At 39.4% G+C, this 23,218-nt stretch overlaps 1 pseudogene; it reads right to left on the bottom strand.

The window, feature by feature from the left end:
* Window positions 1-6,306: 6,306 nt before the first annotated feature.
* Window positions 6,307-7,496, bottom strand: LOC101659415 (annotated as a pseudogene).
* Between the last annotated feature and the right edge of the window lie 15,722 nt (window positions 7,497-23,218).

Genomic DNA, 23,218 nt, shown 5'->3' with positions numbered 1-23,218 from the left:
TCCAGTCGGATAATTATTAGTTCTATTCTACTCTACAGCAGTGTATTCACCTTTTAGTGAGGGCTACTCTTTAGGGGAGCAGACCGTCAGGTCTTTTCTGATGTGGAGGGACTGGTCATTTCAAACCATGACCTTTTGATTAATAAGCAGGCACATTACCATTGTGTCATCAGGACTCTTTGCTCGATAATGATATAGAATAAATATTACCCTGATAATCAATCAACTCATTTTTACAATATTTATGTCAAGTGGACCCCCAACCCCAACAACCTGGTGGTTATCAGAGTAGAAATGTGCTTCAGAGGATTATTTTAGGGCTGATTTTTATTTTGCAGGATAACATGGCCACAGCAGTCTTTGGCAGCACCTTTGAATGGAGTCAGACATCTAATCTTCCTCTTAGTAACTTATTGACACCAACCATTTATACCAGGTAGGCACCTCCAAATGGACAACATCTAAAAACCATACATATTAACATTGGCTAGTTAGATAAATGGAGAGACAAATAGACAGAAGAATGGGTGGTAGAAAAGATGTATAGAAGGTTAAAATGCATTGTTGTGTCTCTTCTCATAAAGAATAAATAGAAGTCATATTCCTACTAGATAAAATATAGACTGATGTAAGGCTGACCTTCAACATGATTAGAGACACACTTTACTAATCTCTTAGAGTAATAACAATAGCAGTTGTATGTGTTAATGTTGAAATGATTAATGAAATCGTGGCCCGGATTCTCCTCCTCCCCTGGCCAAAGAGACTCCCTGGTAGTCCCTTAAAGCCTTGAGAAACGTGCCCGGGCTTTCTCCAATTCTCATTTTGTTCTGCAGCTCGCTCCAGCCAGGTTCTGGCACAATCACTTTCATCTGAGAAGTACAGCCATCTTTTAAATTAGAGGGTGCAGTGAACTGAGCACCACACCCAGAGGACACGAATGGAAATCATTTAGAGTTGCCTGATATTTCCTTTCACTCACAACCATCACAAAACAAGCTAGTTCAGCAAATTGAGGCTATAAATATACCACACTTCATCATTTCAGTTACCTCTTTGTATGGCATCCAAGATGCCGACAGGCCTGCCTGGATCCAGGAGCCTTGTTAGAACACCAAGGGGAGGTGGTAGCCACTAGCCAGCTAATCGCAATACTGTCAAATTGCTCCATCAAACAACAATAATTCACTGAATAGGGCAGTTATTAAAATTCTGAGCTCTCTACATGATGTGACTAGAATGATAACGGCAATACAGTCAGTCTCTCTGGCAAACAAGGAGACACATTCAGAAAGGCACAGGTCCTACTTTCCCTTCTACCTCGCCCCTGACAACTGCCCTCCAATAACAACTCAAGAGCTTGATCAAAGCTGTGTTTTCTGTGATGTAACAGCATTTGTGCTGAAGAAAACGACCCTATTATACTAAAAGCATTGATACAAGTTAGGTCTTAATGTTCTATAAATCACAGCACAGAACTCTACACTAACATCACCTTTCAAAATTAAGGAAAACAACAACAAATTGTCTTATTAGCATAAGAATGCACAAGCACAGTTGTCTTTTAAATGCCATTATTAAGCCTGCTAAATATAGTCATTTTGATTGCAAAATCACAAATATTTTGTTGTTGTTGTTGTTGTTATTTCTTATAATAAATTTTGGTACCCTTGTGACAAATGCTTAACCCCCACTAGGCAAAAAACCCTAAGCGAACATAAAAATGAACTTTTTTATGAAACCTATGAATCTAGATATGAAGCAATTGAATTAGTCTTGGCACCAGCCTAAAACACACTTACACTGGAAAATTACCAAATTTAACTCAATGAAATTCCTTTAAAGTTTAATGAAAAGCAGTAAAAACAAGTTTTGAATTAATTTTTCTATCTGATCATGAAAGAAAGATCTTTCATTAATACTTATGGCAACTGTAAAATCCCATAACAGTGATTAGAAAATTATTTTGTTCTAAGAGCAAATTAGTTAGAATATTGTCACCTAAAACCATAATGTGAAATCAGTTAATAATTATAACCTTCCATTTTGCAAGAGAAGGCAGGTTGCAAAAGATATGTTGCAATACCATGTTCATTCACCAGCATCATTGGTAGGAAACAGCATTGGTATGAATTATTGTTTGCTCAAATGATATTGAAATTAGTGAAAATGAATGTCATTATAAAAGTGGTCATTGAATGTTTTCCCTAAATCATCTGAGAGTGACATAATAGACAGATAATAAATAAGGGTGGATGATAGAAAAGTAGAAAGGTAGGTGGGTAGATAGATAAATAGACAAATATAGACAGACAAACATAGGATACTGAATTAGTTAATTGTGCCAACCTTGCCGATAAAGACATGTGGGGCTAATTGAAAGGTGGAGAGATAAATGGGTGGTGAGCCTTGCCTTTCTAGTTCTCGGGTCTCTTGCTTTGTGATGGTCGCACCAGGGTGCAGCTGCCTTAGCAGTTCCCTATTTCAGCTTGCAAAAGTGACTTCCTACAAGACATCCCCAAGGAGAAGCCACATGGACCTATCCAGACGCAGCCCTGGGTGCTGGAGCAGCCCTGTGGAGACCTCTGCTAGTGCTGAGATGCTTATTCGTTCACTGACTCAGCTTTCCTCCTGAAGTCGGCATCATTGCCTCTGTTTTGTGAGGTGGAGGACTTTGTGGACTGGTGTTGGGTTAATGGGTTAATGTTGAACTTGTGGGCTTGGGCATCATTGGGTTGGGATGTTTTCATGATGCACACTTTCTTTACATAAAACTCTCTTATACATGAGTTACTGTGGATTTTTTTCTCTAAAGTACCTAAACTAATACAGATGCTATCCAATGAATTGTGTTCCCCCAAAGTTATTTCAATTTGGCTAGGACATGATTCCCTGTATTATGTAAGTATTCTCCATATATGAGCTGATGTAGTTTGTCTGTGTTGTAAACCCTAATCTTTATTATATTAATGAGGCAGGACATATTCTACAAGAGTGGGTTGCCTCTTGACTAAATCATTTTGAGATATAAAAGAGATTAAGTGACCAAGTAGAGAGAAAGGCCTATTACCAGTAAGAAAGAAGGGCCAGGAACAGAATATATCCATTGGACCCATGGTTTCTGAACTGGAAAACTCCTAAACTCAGGAGAAGATTTAATCAAAATACAAGGTGGTTTCCAAAACATGCTGGGACATACAGATTTTGGAAAGGTGCACGGGCCTTTCCCAAACTGCGAGTCTCCAGAAAGAGAAAGGCTTTTCCTGGAGCTAGCAACCTGAAGTTAGATTTCTAGGCTATTAAATTGTGCAAGAACTCATTTCTATTCTACTCATCCACTTGAAGTATTCCTGTTATAGCCATACTAGAAACGTGAGAGTGGAGAAAGAAAACCTCAAGCTCACTGCCATTGAGTTGGCTCTGACTCACAGTGACCCTAAAGGCAGGGTAGCACTGCCTCTGTAGATCCCCAAGACTAGATTTGGATAACAGAAAGGCATTGGTTAATCTAAATCTGAAATGAAGTCTATCAAACCATTTTTTAAGGAATAGGAAGAAACCCCTTAAATCCAGGTCACTAAATAGAGGTTCTCTTTGTGGAGTGAATGATTAATGAATGCATTGTGCTGCTAAGGAAAAGATTGGTTCAAATCCAGCAACAGATGTATAGAAATAAAGCCCTACGTGTGTACTTCTGAAAGTGAGATCTTCAACACCCTGTGGAACACAGTTCTGCTCTGACCCACGGTAGGGATGCCGGGAGTCAGAGGCCACTCCATGGCAACCGGAAACTTGTAAGCAAACCTGCACAGACAAACTGAACTTCACTTCCCTCAAGCCGCCCAACACAGAAAACAAACAAATGAACAACATTATTTTTTTCTGAGATAAATTCCTAGATGCAATCTATTAATAGTCATAGTTATTGCAAAGAGCCTAAAAATCATTTGAGTTTCACCTTAACACGTTGTGTTTCAATCTATTAAGAAGTGGTTTATATTTGTGGACTGTATTTCTAGATGTTGTTAACAAATTATGTGTTAATTTGCATAAAGGCAAAGACAGTTTTCAGATTAGACATCTCAATAGCACAACAGTGGTTCTATACCAAGTAGCAAGAAGCAGATATTTAACCAGACGATTCTAAAGTTTATGGAAGGATAAAGATACATACCAATGATCAGCCAGGAAGGTTTTCAAAAGAGAAAACTAATACAGCAGATTGGTACTGAACATATTTAAACACATTATAAAGCTGTACTCAATAACAAAAGGTGTGGGCAGTGTAGCAAGCTCATGTAGGCCGTCCTTATGGGGACATCAGTTCTTGAATCAGGATGCTTTCATAAAAGATGTTAATTAGTATACTCCTATACAAGTAGTTTTGTTTTAATCATTACTGTCTGGTTCTTGTACAACTGTGTGCTGTTTATAAATTTGAGAGAGAAATGTCACTGTTTTAAAATATAGATGCCCAGTTACTTGGGAAGCTGGTTGGCTTTGTGTTGAAACGTAAGTATCTAGAGTGGCATGCTTTATGGGCATTTATTCATAACCTGAAAAGAAATTTGTCGTAGTGCTTGAGCTAGGCTGTGAGCATGAAGGCCAGAGAGACACTTACTTCTGGGCATGGCAGAAACTTTACTGATTGAACTACTGTGTCCTGAGCCTATCTTAATTGAACTGTCACTTGTTAATTTTCCTAATTCACCTAATGATTGCGAGCACCATCTATGAGTTCTGTGTGGTTATTGCAATGAATTATAGAACCCAGATAAAAAGCAGAAAGTGTTGTGGGAGGGAAAATTTGTATCAGAATTGATAAGAAAGATTGAAGGGTGGAGAAAAATCGGACCCTTCTACTCATAGGAAATGACATTGGGCAGTGGATGTTAATGATTTTCCTTCTCCCTTGTGAAGTTGAAGTTGAGGATCAATACCACCCACACATCATTTTTACAACAATAAAACCCCCATTAATATATTTTTGATAGTTAATTTTATATGTTTGGTCAGTTCTTTAGTCAAACCCTGAGGTATTTATATGTGGTTAGTATTAAAATCCACCACTTATTTAGGTCACCAACTCATTATAGCGGGTTGTCTATTGCTCTGAGGATGGAAGCTTTGTTACTGGTATCTCCAATAACATCAAGGTAATGCAGCATCAGAGATATACTCATGGAAAACAGGACCTAGGCAATTTAAATTATTGGATGATCTCTCTCAGTTGGCAAGGGAAATTGTGCCATCAAATAGAAGGGGTGCCCAGCGCATAGTTGTACATGCAATACTCTAGATATACTTCTGTCTATGGTTGCCAGATTCCAGAAGAGCTCTCTTCCAGACTGAGACAGCCTAAAAGGAAAGGCTGGAATAATAAGCCAATGGGGTTGGGGAGATGCAGTAACCTACGGATTACAGCGTAATACTGTCCAATGGAGTGCTGACAGAAGAGCCTCCAGTTTGGAAGCTGCAACAAGCAAAAATGGCCCTGGACTGATGTCTTCTTCTGTTACAAATAGGTTTTCCAAGAGGCATAGCTGACTAGAGCAATTAATAACAATCATAGTATTTAAATTTAAAAAGGACACACAACTAAACCACTCCCATTGTCATAAAATCAATTCCAACTCACGCCAGTCTTAATTTTACATATTGGAAGTAGGAGTTCCTTGGCTGTAATGTCTTCTTTCTCCCTCCGAATATCTGGTGGTTTTAAACTGCTGACCTTGTGGATCCATAAAATTTCCTACCCACTGGCCTGTGATCTTCCTGAATTTAACATCATTGCATGTGTTATGGGACACCTGGGCCAATATCAGACTTATGGACTTAATCTGGACTTGGCTGGGATGTTTTCTCAATATGTATTCATTCAATTGACCTTATATATAAAGCTCTTTCTTATACACATGAGTGTCAATTAATTGGTTTCCCTAGTCTACCCAGATTAACACAATCCCTAAACATAATATGAAATCTAATAAAATGATTATGCTCTGCTATCTTGAAATATTTTATAATTATGTATATAGCAATGGGATAAATTTGTGATACTTTAAATCCTTAATTTAGGTAAAAAGTTTGATTTCCTTTGTTTACATTACAAAGGGAAAGTTAACTACTTCACAGAAAATATTTCAAATTGAACTTCACTTATGTTAAGTGTACCATTACAATCTAGGCCGCTATTCTGGTTGGAGTAAGAAATGCGGTATGAAGAGATAGCTTGAGGAAGTCATTCTCCTTCCTCAGTTTCAGGTGCCCTGGTCTGGAACTATCTCATATGTCAAAGAGCTGGGACTACTTAGTATGTCCCTTTTGCTTTAGATGAATGATCTGTTTCATCATCTGAAAGATGAACTAAGGGTCCAGGCTACCCTTCTTCACTCTCCTCATGCCCATCACAACGCCCCTTGCCCGTCAAAGACGCCAGCAAGCAGGCCAGGGAGCAGGCCCCCTCCTGAAGAGTGGCGTCCACCACGTGCTGACAACCGATCTTGCACTGGGTGACAAGGCAGGGAACGCTCTCCACACCCAGCTGAATGCAGTCATACGGGTCTCAAACAGGTCAATGTCCTTCGACCCATCTTCGTCCTCTAAGACCTTGAAGCTTTGGGATCAGCGAGTTGAAGAGGGTGGCCTTGACGGCGATGGAGATGGTATCAGACAGATTCCCACCACATTCCACCAGAAGCAGGTCCACATAGAAGACCCAGCAGGGCTTTCGAGGGCTGGCACAGAGGGACCGCAGGGCGACGCTGCTCTGGTTGTGGAGTATCAGGTAGAGCTTGTTTGAGATCTCTGGATCAAGGTCATCACCTCCCTAGCCTCCTTCAAACTCAGGTGTGGCGTTGGCTGAGCAGTCAACTCGATGAACTCTCAGTACCCTGCATTCGGTCTCTCCCGCCTTGGCGACTCATCTCTGCTTTCATGCCCACCAGCATGGCCGTGTGGCCCAGCTTGACCCTGGCAGACCCACTGGTGTTGGTCACCACCGCAGTTTCCGCTTCTTCACACCACTAGTGCTCCCAGCCCTGGCCACCCACAGAGGTCCTCCGGGACACCCTTCAGTAAGTGGTCAAGAAGAGACAGGGTAGTCATCAGCTTGCGCAATCATTAGTTAGGTAGCATATCCCAAGCAAACACCATGTCAGTTTGCAAGGTAGGATTCCAACGATTTAAAAAAACTGAAATCACTTTTGGACAAAGGTAATTTCAAAACATTATCCGAGACACAAGAATATGACTCCTTTCAGTGTCAGAGAGAGAAGGAGAGACAATGCTAAATCCACAAAATTAGCGTGAAGCACTTTATGTAGAAATTCGCTCAGTGCCGTTAGAATTTCCTTCCTAAAAAAATCTCTGGAGAATCAGCCTCCCTGGGTCTGAGTCCTGTTCAGATTCTGAGGCAAGGATCCCTTTGTCTCTTCCTCCCCAAGCACTACCTCGGCCTTATTGGTGCCAACACCTGCCACTTGTTCAAGCTGCATTCTGTTCAACTGTCCCTCAATCTAGTCTGATCAATATTTAGCTTTCCTTAACTAACTTGAAAGACCTCTACACATTTCAACTTATATATTATGCGAACACTTCAACTTTTTATATAACGCATGACCCAGCAGGATCCTTCAACCAAGCAGCAAAGCATTTGCACTCATTTTGGTATTTATGTATGCCAGGAGTTTGAGTTAAAGACACAGATATAGTCAAGATAGACTACTAGCTTTCTCTTCTCTGGAAGCGACATAAGGAATTTAAATATGTATTAGTCCATTTGTGTTCTCCTGACCGCTTCATTTTTAGAGTAATGTGACTCTGCTGGCAATTGCCGTTGTGTGATTGATTGTAACTTGTCTGTGGCTCTTTGGGACCTTCCAGAAAATGAAATCGACCATCTTTGAGTGATAATGTCAGTGGGATACAATGTGTCACCGGATAATGGTCTCCTGCTGCTGAATAAATGCCAAGGCAAGCCAAAGGTATTTATGGGGGGAAAGTTCACACTAAACTAAGATTTTTAATTTCAATGCAAAAGAAGTTGAATCTATGGTCAGCTATCACTACTCTAGCAAAGGCTATATGTAGAAATGAAGAATGTATAAAATAGGCAGGATAGCCAAGTGATCCAATCTTATGCAAATCCAATTTGCTGAATGATTGAAAGACCTTCTCTGTGCATTGAAGCAAACCTTAAATAAGACTGCTTTGTTTTTTCTTGTTTTCAGAACAAAAACAACCTCTCTCCTTCATATGATTGCTTAACCTTTCACCAGATTTTATTCGAATATATTATGCACTGTGAAATCTATATTTTTAACATGCTAAAAAAATTCGTTAAAATTTATCTAGACATTTAAAAATGAAATTGCTCAGTCTATAAAGAAATATATAAACTGTTAACATGTCAGCCATACACTGCCAAATGTCAATAAAAATACATATTATTCAAACTATCTTTTAACAGCTATGTTGCAAACATTTAATGGAAACTTTATAATTATGATCCATTGAGGATAAGACATTGCAAATAAAACATCTATTTGGAAGTTATATGTAATATATATTGGTAACACAGTTTTCATTCCATGAATATGGCAAAAAAAAAGTCATACTATTGGTTTTGTAGTACACTACAACCTTCTAAGATTGGATTTGGTCCGTAGGGAAAGCAGTAAAGTGAAATATAGATCCATAGCAAGGAATATATTGTCCTATGAAAAGTAAAGTGTAAGTCTAAGAAACACTATTTCCTCAGAATACTCTTGGAGAAGAAATGGCCCAGAAATGTGTCAATACAGTTGCCCATTCTGAATCTATTGTGGGTGGCAAGCATTAAATCAGAAATTGATATAATTTGAAACTAAAAATACACGTGTATTTTGTGAACTATGTGGAACGTAATATCCATGTATATGTATCTATATGCCTGAGATATCTGGCTTTAAAAGACCAATATTTTTAGCACAGAAATCTTTCCTAGCATTTACTCAACCTTTCATGGTTTGAAGGTGGTAATAAGAGATGTTATAGGAAATAAAGTTTCTGTCATCTTTATATTGTACATGAATGGCATCACTTGGCACTGATTATGTATATAAGCAAAAAAATTATAATTACATTGTAATTTGACAACCTGCTTCAAACTTTGGGATGCTAAAATTTGTCATTTAAAACACAGATACTTTTGAACATTCAGGTCAATAAAAGTGCAAAGCGTTTTCAAAAGAAAAAAATGTTTAAAAAGAAAATATTCTAAAATGGATGTAACAAGAAATAAATAAAATGGATATGACAATAAATAAATAAAACTTATTTATTTAAGACAATTATTAGTATGCTCATCTAAGAACAGTAAAGCCACACACATATAAATATATTTTTTCCATGTATATGTGGCAAAAAGTCAATATGCCTATTAAAATAGTCTATTTTTGTGTTTTACCTGAACTCTCCTTTTCTTCACAGGACTTAAATTGCTGGCAGTCTTCTAAAACTGCCCTTGTCTGGGTTTTCACAACCCTCACCTTCCCTAACTCAGTTTCAGGACTCATTCACACACACTACTCGTTTTTTATTGGTTATATTTTGTTTTAAAAAAACACATTTGCATAAGAATATGTACAGAAAAAAGTAGTGCACCAGCATGCACATGGAGAGGGCAAGGAAACACTCCATGGTGCAGAAGGCCCAGGGCCAAGTCCACTGGGAGTCACATGATTCCAACACGAAAACCTCTTCTTGGCAGGTCCATATTTCTACATATGCAACTGTTGAGATTTAAATATGGTTTTGCTATATTACTGAAGGGTAATAGTAATAAAAAATAAATAATACTTATTTTTAAGACAAATCTGTCTGTGGTCTAGGTTTCGGTTCATGGAAACAAACTTTCCACTACCATCTCTTTCTACCACTTACCTTTCAACTCCAAAGTGATCATTAACAATCACAATAGGAGAGGAGTTCTGTGCTGGGCTCATGTTTTGCTTAATTTATCAAACAGCAAGCACACGATTGTGAAATCGGAATGAATAATTGATTGTGTTGTTGTTAGGGGCCTTCCTTTCATTCGGACTCCCTGTGGCCCTGGGAACCATGCAGTGAACCATTGAGCAGTCTTATGCGATCCTCACAGTGCTTCTTATGCTGGAGCTCATTGTTGTACCCCCGTGCCAACTCACCTTGCCAAGGGGCTACCTCTTTCTCGCTGCCCCTCCACCTTACTGAGCACGATGTTCTTTTCTAGCAGCTGGTCTCTTGGGATAGCATGTCCAAAATAAGTGAGATGCAATTTTGCCATCCTTGCTTCCAAGGAACATTTTGGCTGTATGCAGTGAAGGGATTGGGGTTTTGTGGGTTTTATTTATTTTTTTTGTTTTCCTAGCGTCTCTCTATGTTACTGGCACATCACCACAAAGTTATTCATCGATATATATACACAGAATTTCTAACATGCAAGGAGTAACATAAATCAAGTTCAATAAGCTTCTAAAATACACTAGGATGTGATAGGATCAAGTGATTTCTAGTTGTCAGTCAAATTCTACAAAGAACTATTTACTCTGTTAAACTGGTGGTCGTATTTAAAAAATAAAACCTTTTAAAAAAGCAAATAATATTTAAGAATTGCATCATTAAAATGTATCTGATTAACACTTAGATAACAGCATTGTTAAAAGGGAACTTCTTATGCATAAGGGAAATTTCAGGTGATTATCCCTGGTGATGACTTAAGTGAAACATTTCCTGTTGCTCTAAATCTTATTTTAAAATGCATACCTTCATTTTGACACATAAATTTTGAGTCCCTTCTGACTCAAATGAGCCTGTAGGATAGAGTAAAACTGCCACACGGGGTTTCATAGGCCACATTGTCTTTAGAGTAGATGGAAGCAACTTTTATTCAAAAGGTGACTGGTGGATTTGAACTGCGAATTTTTCAGTAAGTAGGCAGGCAATTAATTATTGTGACCAAAAGGATCTTGCAATATTATATTACTAGCACTTCCAAATCTTTTATTTTACCAGATTTCTTTCTTGTGAAAACCCATTGAGAATAGCCCAGTAACCTCAGTTCTAGAGACTGGTAAGGGAATGAGAAGGAAATGAACCAACCTAAAGGGAAGGTTGGGGGAAGGTCACAGAAGAGCAAAGTCATAGAATTTAAGTTGACCTCACAACTTTGTAGTTATTTCATTCATCAATTTTGTTGCATTGCTATTCATTTTCCAGCATGTAGTTCAACAATATTTTTCTAAAACTGCATTTATCAATTCATATGATCTTTGTCTTTTCTTAGTTTAAAGGAAAAAAATTGTAAATTACAAATATAAAGACAACAAAATCTTCCAAGACATAAATCGAGTGATAGGAATAATTATTTAGCCACTATTTTAACATTTGTATTGTGCCGCAAGGTGACCCAACAGAGTAACTCACACTTGAAAGTTATTGTTACCTACTAACAGTATACAGAATCTACAAACTCTTGATAATTAGGGGAAAAAACATCATCACTAACAACAGTACTAACCAATGTCTAAAACAATGCCTACTTTTTCTTAGAACCATATAAGCTATTTTCTCTTTAAATAAGAAAGCTTGAGTTCTCGATTTCAAACAGACATTGCTCAAAAACCAAGTCTCGTGTCCGTGTAAACTCAATAGACCTTCTAAATGATACAGACTTGCAGAGAGTCTTACCTAGTGGATTTCTGCACTTAAACCGTGCCGTCTAACACTTCTGCTAAAGTCAAGCTGTTTCCATCTGTTTAGACTACACATCGCATCACTTTAGTGTTACAAAAAGAGCAGTTTTTTTACACTCCTGGGACAAAAATCACACCGAATTCATAAGAGATACAGCACATAAAAATTCATTTCCTGAGTGGAAGTGCTGCAATGCTATATAGCTAAAGCTATTACTTTTTTCATTGTACTGATAATGAAGTTGAGCAAGAAACAGCATAAGATAGTGAAGTGAGTGGATCTTCCTACTTACACCCCATTGAACAATGAATGAATACCGGCGCAGACTGAAATCTCATGAATGGTAACTGAGGCATTGGAAAGTTGTAAGAGACCAGAGTGGAGAAGAGGAGCAGGTCCCGAAGCTGGAAGGACCTCCTCATTCACATCACAGGCACTGGGGCACAGTCATTTTGCCATGTAACTGTGCATCATCCCCAAAAGAGAAGACAGAGAAATTAATCGGGGAAGTTGAAACCGATTTATTTAAGGTGACACATATTGATCATGAGAATGTATAGGCAACCCACCGGATGGCACAGGCATCTGGCCTCCAGACAAAAGGCCAGGACCTGTGCCCACCAGCTGCTCTAATGGAGAAAGATGCAGCAGCCCAACTTTGAAAACTCTCCTGGCCCTCGGATCCCTGTGGGGCAGCTCACCACACCCTGCAGCACCACTGCCTCTCAGCATCAACTGAATCCACATACACAAGGAAGAACTCTGGAATTTATAGTCTTCTCAAGGCTATTATTCATAGGTTCTTTTGGTCCACACAGTCAACGGTCTTTGCATAGTCAATAAAACACAAACATCTTTGGGGTTCTCTGCTTTCAATCAAGATCCATCTAGCATCCACAATGATCTACATTGTTTCAGAGCCTCTTCTGAATCCAACCTGAGCTTCTGGTAACTCCCGGTCAATGTACTGCAGCAACCAAGGGAGGATGATCTTCAGCAAATTACAATTGCTGGTGATATCAATGATATTGTTCTATAATTTGCACATTTTTGGAGTCACCTTTCTTGGGGATGGGTAAAAATATGACTCTCTTCAGTCAGTTGACCAAGTATCTGTCTTCTAAATTTCTCGCCATATGAGGGGGTACCCCCCAAAATACAAAAAAAAAGGCTCCCCTAGGCAGAGCTTTTTAGTACGCACTTTTTCCTCTAGGTGAGTATCCAGCAACTCACTTTGAGTTAGGGCACCGAGTGGCATCACCTGGGAAGTTTCTCTCTAGTCACAGTGAAATTTTTCATAAAAGTAGTTTCATCCAAACCTCGTTTTTGGTTTGTTTGTTGTTGTTTTTTAGTGTGACAGATTTAAGAAAAAAGAGTGCTGCTGTAAAATTTTGTTTCCTGCTCAGGAAAAAGGCCACAGAAACTGCTGTGATGCTGAACACAGCTTGCAAGGAGAGCAGTATGGGAAAAATTCAAGGGTATGAATGATTTTCTCATTTCAAAACAGGTGAAATGTCGATTGATGACAAACCCCTTTCTGGACATGCATCAACTTTGTGAATGGATAAAAATGTTGACTCATAGTGCATTTGGAGTTCATTACACCAGGTCAGACTGTTAATCAAACTTTCTACTCAGAGGTTATGAAAAGATTGCATTAACAGTGTGAGACAAAAAAAGGCCTGATTTGTGGCAGATGGGGACTGGTTTTGCCACCACGATAATGCATCTGCTCATGCAACCATCTCAGTGTGCCATTTTGGGGCAAAAAACCAGCATGCTTCTTTCCCCCCAAGCACCTGATTCACTTGACCTCACTCCATGTGACTTTTTGTTTTTCATGAATGAAGAGGTCATATGAAAGGACAGCGATTTGACCACATAGAAGAGGTGAAGGAAAAAACGAGGGAGGTACTGTCACCCATTCAAAAAGATAAGTTTTAAAACTGTTTCCAAGAATGGAATCATAGATTTGACAAATGTATCAAGTGTAATGGAAAGTTTTTTGAAGGTGCTAAAGTTGTTTTTTATAAAGAAAATAAATAAATACATTGATTTGAGAAAAAATTCCTGTTTTAGGGGGTGAGGTAGTTTGTTTATTGTGCCAACCTGGCCGATAAACATATGTGGGGTTAATTGAAGGGCGGAGGGACAAATGACTCAGTGAGCCTTGCCTTTTGAGTTCTCGGGTCTCTTACTTTGTGATGGTCGGACCAGGATGCACCTGCCTTAGCCAGTTCTCTGCTTCAGCTGGCAAGGCTCATTTCCTATAAAACATCCCCAAGAAGAAGCCACATGGACCTACCCCGATGCAGCCCTGGGTGCTGGAGCAGCTGTGTGGAGACCCCTGCCAGCGCTAAGATGCTTACATGTTCACTCATTGGGCTTTCCTCCTGCAGTCGGCAGAGTATGTGTTTTGTGAGACAGAGGAGGACTTTGTGGATTGGCATTGGGCATATCGGTTAATGCTGGACTTGTGGGCTTGGGCAGCACTGGGTTGGGATGTTTTCTTGATGTGCACTTAACCTTTATATAAACCTTTATATAAAACTCTCTCTTATACCTGAGTTTCTGTGGGTTTGTTTCTCTAAAGTACCCAGACTAACACAGGGGGGTACCCCGTGGTATGTGAGTGAGTGCTTCAGTGCTTTGTGTTAGCTTATTAAAACATTTCCATTGGGATGCCAACAGTTCCTGCAAACTTGTTTTTGTCTAGGGGCTTTCAGTTCACCTTCAGCGTCTTCCTTCAGTACCCTTGGTTCTTACTCCCGTGCTGCATCTTGAAATGGCTGAATATCCACAATTTCTTTTGGTACCATGACTCTGAATATTCATTCCACCTTCTTTGGACGCTTCCTGTATCATTCAATATTTTGCTCAGAGACTCATTCATTTCAGGCTTGGATTGTTTCCTGAGGTCTTTCAGTTTAAGATATGCTGAGCATGTTCTTCTTTTTGTTTTTCTCTAGGTCTGTGTACATTTCATTATTATATTCTTTTTCTTCTCAAGCTGTCCTTTGAAATTTTCTGTTCACCCCTTTGGACTTCATAATTTCTACCATCTACCTTAGCTAGGCCATGATTAGGAGCAAGCTTCAGGATCTCTCCTGACATTCTTGCCGATCTTTCTTTCCTGTCTTTTTAATGACTTTTTGCTTTACTCATGAATCATGTTCCTAATGGCATCCTACACTACATCAGGTCTTCTGACATTCATGTTTAATGCATCAAATCTGTTTGTGAGATATTCTTGAAATTCAGCTTGGATAGATTCAACCTGAATTTGTTTATTGTTTGCTTGTGTGGATTTATTTTCATTTTCTTCAGCTTCAACCTGAATTTGCATATGAGTAATTGATGATCTGTTCCCAAATCAGCCTTTAGCCTGGGCTTAGCTGTGGATGTTGAGCTTCTCCATCTCTTTCCATAAATGGAGTAAATTTGTTTTCTGTTTATTCCATTTGGAGAAGCCCATGTGTATGGTCCTCTTCTGTGTTATCAAAAGGAAGTATTTGGTATGAATAAGTTATTGGCCTAGCAAAATCCTCCATGTGATCTCCTCCTTTGTTTCTGTTGCCAAGACCATATTTTCCAATTACTGTTTCTTCCTTTTTGTTCCACACTTATAATTCCTGTCACCAATAATTATAATTGGATCTTAATTGCAATTTTGATCAATTTCACACTGAAGATATTGGTAGAATTCTTCAATTTCTTCATCACTAGCTTAAATGGCTGGTGCTTAAACTTGAATGAGAATTGTATTCACTGCAATTTCTTGTATACAGATATATTTAATCCTATCACAGACAGCATTTGCCTTCAAGTTAGATCCTGAAATATCCTTGTTGACAATGAATGCCAAGCCATTCTTGAAGTTTAAGCATTCCATTTCATATTTTATGACTTCTAGTATTCTGAGATTCATACTTTGTACATTCCAAGTTCTGATTATTTGTAGATTTTTGTAGCAGTTTCTTCCCATTTTGAGTTATGCCCCATGAAAACTAGAAGTCATAAAATATGAAATGGAATGCTTAAACATCAATTTCCTAGGGGTTAGTGAGCTGAAATGGACTGGCAATGGCCATTTTGAGTCAAAAAATCATAGTCTACTATGCTGGGAATGGCACAATCAAGAATTGCAATCAAGATCATTCTTGTCACTAAGGTCAATTCTACTTTGAGAAGGCAACTGCTTCTCGGTCATATTTCAAGGGACTTCCAGTCTTCTAGCACAATATCTGACATAAAGTACGGAACAGAAATGAAATTCTTATATTTTTACCAAGCCAGACACTCTGAAACAATGGGAGAGAAAGGTCTACATGATGCCATTGTTCTCAGACACTGTAAACCTGATACTCGCAGAGTGAAACACAAAATGGAAGCTATTACTCATGAGATCAGTGCCCTACTTCAAAACTGTCAATCTGAGACTAAAAAGTCAACAATTACTCAAAAGCAATGATGAGACGATGGCAAGCTGGGGAATGAGAGCACTGAAAAGGGAAAAACAGAACACAATTAAGAGAATGGGACACTTTTGGATAAAGTAAATACTGTTGCTAGAAATGTTATATAAAACTTAACACGTGAAAATCTAACTTGCTCTCTAAATTTCCACTAAAACCCCAATGCAAGATTTTAACAATACGGAAATTCAAGCAACATTTTTTTGTGTAGGTAGACACCTCATCATCTCATTGAATGCTGTTACAGCCCTTAATCAGGGAATCGGGGCCCTAGGCCTCAGAATAAGGCTAGATGTGGCTATTTATTCATCCTCTGTGCTAAAGTGAATTCTGTGTCGATCTGCATAGTGTACCCTCAGGAACTCTGAAAGCAGCAAGGATTCTAGCAAGAAAGCCAGAAGATGAGTCCCCTGCCATTTGAGCTTCATACGGCTATTTGTCTTCGCAGGGAAACCATTTCATGGGGACTGACGATGACTTTTCGGTCACTGTCATCCTTCTAGTTCAGTTGGCCTTTGAAACCCAGAGGTTATTGCTTCAATGAGAATTTCAGCATTGTGTTTGTTTGTTTGTCCAACACCTTGCGGATTTGTCGTCTACGAAGCCAGGTCACTCCAGGAGCAATTTATACAAGCATTGTGCAGTCATGAGAACATGACACTGTGCAGTTCTGTATGCACAACAATCCTAGTGACTGTTATCTGCTGAAGTACAGGAGCTCAGGCTAATTAAAATTTCTGAGAATCACTCACTGGCAAAGAGCTATATTTAACCCTTTGAGAAGTGTTTTTCAAAGAACAGCACTGTGGTGAAATAATCATGCAGGAACAGAATGCAAAGCAAGGAAGCTGGAAGCAGAAACTGTACACTAATGGATTCTATTTGGCAAACTCTTATCCTCAATTTTATTGCTCATTTCATCCCCATTATGAATTCCTTCAGTCACCCCTGTGTCCTTGACCACTCAAATAAAGATAATATGAGAAACCAATTAGCATTCAAATAGTAATGGCTTAATTTGATGTGATCTATTAAAAGGCACTGTGCTTCTCTGTTTACTATTTGCACCACATTTATTGTTAATTAAGGAGGCTCAACAATAGTTGGTGTATGTGGAAAGATAAATGTGGAGAGGAGGGGAAGGGAAAAGGGAAAAAGGAAAAAGTAAGAAAGAAGTACATGAGAAGGAAGAAAGGGAGAGGGAAGAAAATGTAGACAATACATTCTAAGACACTGGAAGGTTCTAAAGTTAAAATTTTCCTCAACTATGAGCAATTTCTTAAACCTCTAAAATTTCATTTCATGTCAAAAAACAATATCAAGCTCACACCATTCAGCTCCACCACTTACCTGTCAGTTTGTCCTACTGGGGTGTCTTGTGGGTTGCTATGGTGCTGGAATCTATGTCACTGGTATTTCAAGTATCAGCAGGGTCACCCAAAGTGACCAGGTTTCAGCAATGAATCTGATGCACAAGACCTTTTTGAAGTGTTGAAAAGCAAGGGTGTTACTTTGAGGACTAAGGTGTACCTGACCCAAGCCATGGTATTATCAGTGGTCTCCTATGCATGTGAAAATTGGACATTGAATAACAAACACTGAAGAAAAAAATCTATGTACTTGTACTGTGATGTTGGTGCTAAATACTGAAAATAATATGAACATACAAAGGACAAACATATTTGTCTTGAAAAGGATAAAGCCGGAGTGTCCTTAATTGTAAGGATGGCTTGGCTTCATCTTACACACTTTGGACGTGCTACCAGTAGAGATCAGACCCTGGCAATGGATATCATGTACCATAAAGGAGAGGGGCAGCGAAAAAGAGGAAGGCCCGCCATGAGATGGACTGACACTGGATCTGCAACACTGAACTCAAACATCAGAGCTATAGTGAGGGGGGTGCAAGAACAATGCATGGTTTGTTTTGCTGTCCATAGCATTGCTGGGGTCCTAACCGACTCCATGTCACCTAGCAACAACAGCTGTACAGGTGACTCTCTCTCATACTTATCCTATATGACCTATACATTCAAATGTTTCATTTTTTCCCAATTCTACTTGTAAAGTGTTTTTGGCATATTCATTATGAAAAGCTCAGTCATGAGTGCCTTTTATTTCAGGAGGTACATATAATCCAGATGGAAAATATGGTTTATTTGAATGCTATTCTTACTAAATAAGAAAACATTCATTATTATGCCATGCCTACATCATTATGAGATTCATATGTCTATATCAGGATTCAGTAAGAATATTAATAAAAGTTTGGATAGAAATAAGTTGAGGAAGTTAATTTCCCTTTAATTTTATTTATGAAGAAATGAGCTACCAGAAAATAAGAATAGATGAATATACATATATATCTTTTTAAAGTCAACACCATATAGAAAAAATATTTTATGTATTTTATGAACCAAAATGACTAGTTATAATATGCTTCTTAAATAAAAGAAGAAATATAATTCAATGTCAAATGGATCATGAAAGAGAAATGATGAACATAGCTTACGGCAGTTATTAAAAGCATTAATCTGAGTAATAAAGAAAATTAGAGAAAGAGAATTGAGAAAAGCGAGTAATATAATGCTTATAAATTTCCATCCCCTTCCACCAGACATTTTAGATTATAAATTCAGTTGTCAACAATTATGTCATTTTTTCTTCAAATATTAAGTCCATTTACACACACCCTGCCCATTAGTATTGGATTTGATCATGTGACCTATTTAAGCCAATAGTATGTGTTTCCCACATTGAAACTGAAACATTAATAAACCTTCTCTGGTCTGGAGAAATGATCTGAGTTTCCAAATACTGAGACATTTGAGGGTTGTTCTCATTGTCTATCCAAAAATAAATTTTCCTAGTTGTACCTATGTGCTATGGATTAATAGATCAGTAATATTCATCAAATTAAATACTGGAGTGAGGATCAGTTAAGGATTGAAAAGAAGGATTAAATAAAAGGAGGAAGATCTGGTCTGTTGCCGTGTTTGTCCGCGGTCTGAACAAAGAGAGAGATGGACTGAGGCCCAGAATGAGTTAAAAACTAATACACCTGTATTCTACACCTCATTTTATTCTTCTGGATATGCTATGCGATGTGATGCTATTTTTCCCTAGACCTGTAAAATCACAGGAAGCTCTGGTGGCCTAGTGAGTCCCACAGTTGACTGCTAACCAGGAAGTCAAGAGTTCAAACTCACCAGCTTCTCTGAGGAAAATGGATGTGGCCATCTCCTCCCTTAAAGATATTCAGCCTTGGAAATCCTAGTGTGCTAGAGGTGGGAATTGACTTCACAGCAGTTGATTTGGTGGGGTATCTTTTGCTTCATACCAAGTTACTCACCATGGCAAAGAATTTGTCACCTACGTATTATGAGATTTAAAAAAGATTAATGTAAACAACAGAGGCTTAAAATAATATGCATTAATTATCTCCCAGTTTAGTTATAAATCAGGAATTTCTGGGGAGCTTCGCTCAGTCATTCTGACTCTCCCTCAGAACAGTGTAGGGAAGTGCTGGCAGGAGCTGCTTCATCTGAAGCCTTAAGAGTTTGCTTCTAGAAAGGCTGATTCCCTGTAAGAATATTGGCTACCTTCCTCCCCATGTGGCCCTCTCCACAAGGGTGCCTGAAGGTCCTTAAGACATGGCAGCTTATTTTACACACACACACACACACACACACACACACACACACGGAGTGGGAAAGGGAGGGAGAGAAACCAATTTTGAAGCTCTGGTTTTATGTAATTAATCTAGGACATAGAAGATCATCACTGTGCCACATGCTATTAATTGCACAGATGAACTCTGGGATAATGAGGGAGGAGACTACAGGGGGCCAACATGGAAGCAAACCAGCAGAAAGAGCTATACAGGTGGTGTGGCAGATGGAGTTGAGTTATGGTAGTGACATTAGAATATATGAAAAAGAGGCTGTCTAAAGATGGTAAAAACAAGCTATCTGAATAAAGATGAAAGGGTATCTGCTTCTCACTTTCACTGGGGGCATTTTCCTTCGTGACTTGGGGGCACGGAGTCAGACATCATTGGTTACCTTGTCCTGTATCTGGGGTTTTGCCCTTCCGTGTGTCGGTTCTATTGTCGTCCGGATGCAAAAGCTTTCTCTGGATTGTCATGTGACCTTTCCCCTTTGCCTCTGCAGATATCTTTCTTTCCATGCCAGTTTAACAGTACATTTTAAAAGATATTATATATGTGATACAGCATCTTAATTCTTGCAAATGGAAGGGTCTTTCAGAGTATGTACTTTACTGTGTGACCCACATTGGAAACTTGCCACTTTCCACCTGGTGGGAAAGCATACTGAGTTACAACAAAGAGCCTGCGATTCAATGGAGGAGTTTGAATCTTTTGTTTTATGACTTACTAGCAATGTCACTTTAAATGTGCTTTGACCTCTTCTGAGTCTTTGTCTCTGTAGCTTAGTTATATTAGAGTTATCATTTGTGTGAGAGAAAAAAAACTCACTGCCATTGACTCAGTTCTGCTCATAGTGACCCTATAGGACAGGGTAAAATTGCCCCCTGTGAGTTTCAGAGACTGCAACTCTTTATGAGAGTAGAACTCCTTCTTTCTCCCATAGGGGGCTAATGGTTTTGAACTGCTGACCTTGCAGTTAATAGTCCAACTCAAACACTCTGCTCAACCAGGGTTCCATAATGTGTATAGCCATTGTACAATCTATGGTAGGTTCAACACATAGTCCACTGAGAAGCATGTTGTATTGTTCTCTGACTTAAATACAGACCAGGAATAGCCAATTCCATACTAGCCCAAGGAGGATTGCCACAGGGCAGAAAACAGACCTGCCTCTACCCTCTGTCCTTAATTACCCTATTCTGACATCAACCAGCCCTCCCCCAGCAGTCTACTTCTCCACTGGGTTTGATAAGTCATTGCAATGAGCATGAAGAACTCACAGACAATACTTAGGACAAGTCATGATCAGAAAACATTAAGTATGCGGTTCTTATCACAGCAGCCCCTCTTCTCAGCCAGGCCAGAAGATATGTCACTTTCTAGTCCTCTGTCTCTTAGTCACATGGTCCTTTGGCCTCTGCTCAGGCAAGTGTCATAAAGCTCCTGTTATACTGGTCTATGCCCAAAGGATGCTCTACTATGTAGGCTAGACTCCTGCGCAAAGGTACTCAGCTATACTTGTTCCTTGTGCCAGGAGCCCATTGTGCAACCTCAGCGGGATGACTCCTGTTCTGAATCCTCGCTCATGATCTCCGTGCCATGTCATGTTCTGAATCCTCTCTCATGATCTCCGTGCCATGGCATGTTCTGAATCCTCTCTCATGATCTCCGTGCCATGTCATGTTCTGAATCCTCTCTCGTGATCTCCATGCCGGGGCATGTTCTGAATCCTTGCTCATAATCTCCGTGCCATGGCATGTTCTGAATACTCTTCTCATGATCTCTGTGCCATGGAGTGTTCTGAATCCTCTCTCATGATCTCCATGCCATGTCATGTTCTGATTCCTCTCTCATGATCTCTGTGCCATGGCATGTTCTGAATCCTCTCTCATGATCTCCGTGCCATGGCATGTTCTGAATCCTCTCTCATGATCTCCATCCCATGTCCTGTTCTGAATCCTCTCTCATGATCTCCGTGCCGTGGCCTGTGGTGCCTCTGGTGGCACTTTGGCGGGCACTGCACACTCTATCCTGGTGGGTCTGCTTTCTGGATAGACCTGAGATTCTCTGTTTCCATATGGTTCACTCTTACACCCATAGGGATGGAAGCATTGACCAACATTCAAATTAAGAGTCCTCTACACCTTATTTGCATGCTCCCATTCACACAGACTATGAACAAAAGAGCCATATCAAACAATTTCAGTTAATGGCAGAAACCTATTAAAATTTCCCCAGATAAATTTTTTAATACACATATTCTCAAATCTAATTTATTCTTTATCAATTAGGATAGATTTTAAAGTAACTTTATTTTCAGGATCCCCTATGGCCATTGTGCTTATTAGCCTGCTAACCATAGGTCTGCAGTTCAAAACCACCAGACAGCTCTGCTGGAGAAGGATGCGGCTTTATAATCCGGTACAGAGTTACAAGATAGCCCTGGTGGCACCATGGTTTTGCGATGGACCACTAGCCATTCAACTTTCCTCTAGTTCTTAAATGCTTCCTCCCCCCACTATCATGATCCCAATTCTACCTTACAAATCTGGCTAGACCAGACAATGTACATTGGTACAGATAGGAACTGGAAACACAGGGAATCCAGGACAGATGATCCCTTTAGGACCAGTGGTGAGAGTGGTGATACCTGGAGGGTGGAGGGAGGGTGAGGTACAAAGGGGGAACCAATTACAAGAATCTACATATAACCTCCTCCCTGGGGGACGGACAACAAAAAAGTGGGTGAAGGGAGATGTCAGACAATGTAAGATATGACAAAATAATAATTTATAAATTATCAAGGGTTCATGAGGGAGGGGGAAGCAGGAAGGGAGGGGGGAAAATGAGGAGCTGGTATTAAGGGCTCAAGTAGAAAGCAAATGTTTTGCGTATGATAATGGAAACAAATGTACAAATTTGCTTGACACAATGGATGGAGGTATGGATTGTGATAAGAATTGTACAAGCCCCCGACTGGATGTCAGCGAATTGTTTGTGGTTGTTGGTTGGTCTGGCTGTGGGTCAACAGTTACAGTGTCTGAAACTCCCAGAGCAGTTCTACCCTGTCCTGTTGGGTTGCCAGGAGTCACAATGGACTCGAGGGGAGGAAGCTGCGCTGTCGTTTATTGTTTTAATGCCACCGAGCACTGGATTCTCCACCCTCAACTTCTGCATCCTGCTGCTGTCAGGATTCCATGGATTCAGCTGCAGAGAATGGGTTTAAAGCTTAAGGAATACTGAGATAGTGAGGCAATAGGAACATGTCTTAATACACTGGAAGAAATTTATGTGAAATTGTATATTGTTTAGGAAAGAGAGTCATATTTAGGAGCACACCCCGTATCACCCAGTCAAA

The sequence above is a fragment of the Echinops telfairi genome, unplaced genomic scaffold, assembly GCF_000313985.2.
Source record: "Echinops telfairi isolate 266 unplaced genomic scaffold, ASM31398v2 ScPeMD7_7400;HRSCAF=8409, whole genome shotgun sequence".
NCBI classification, from domain to species: Eukaryota; Metazoa; Chordata; class Mammalia; order Afrosoricida; family Tenrecidae; genus Echinops; species Echinops telfairi.
Note: the sequence above shows the minus strand (reverse complement) of the source record. Positions and strands in the feature narration are given on the sequence as shown.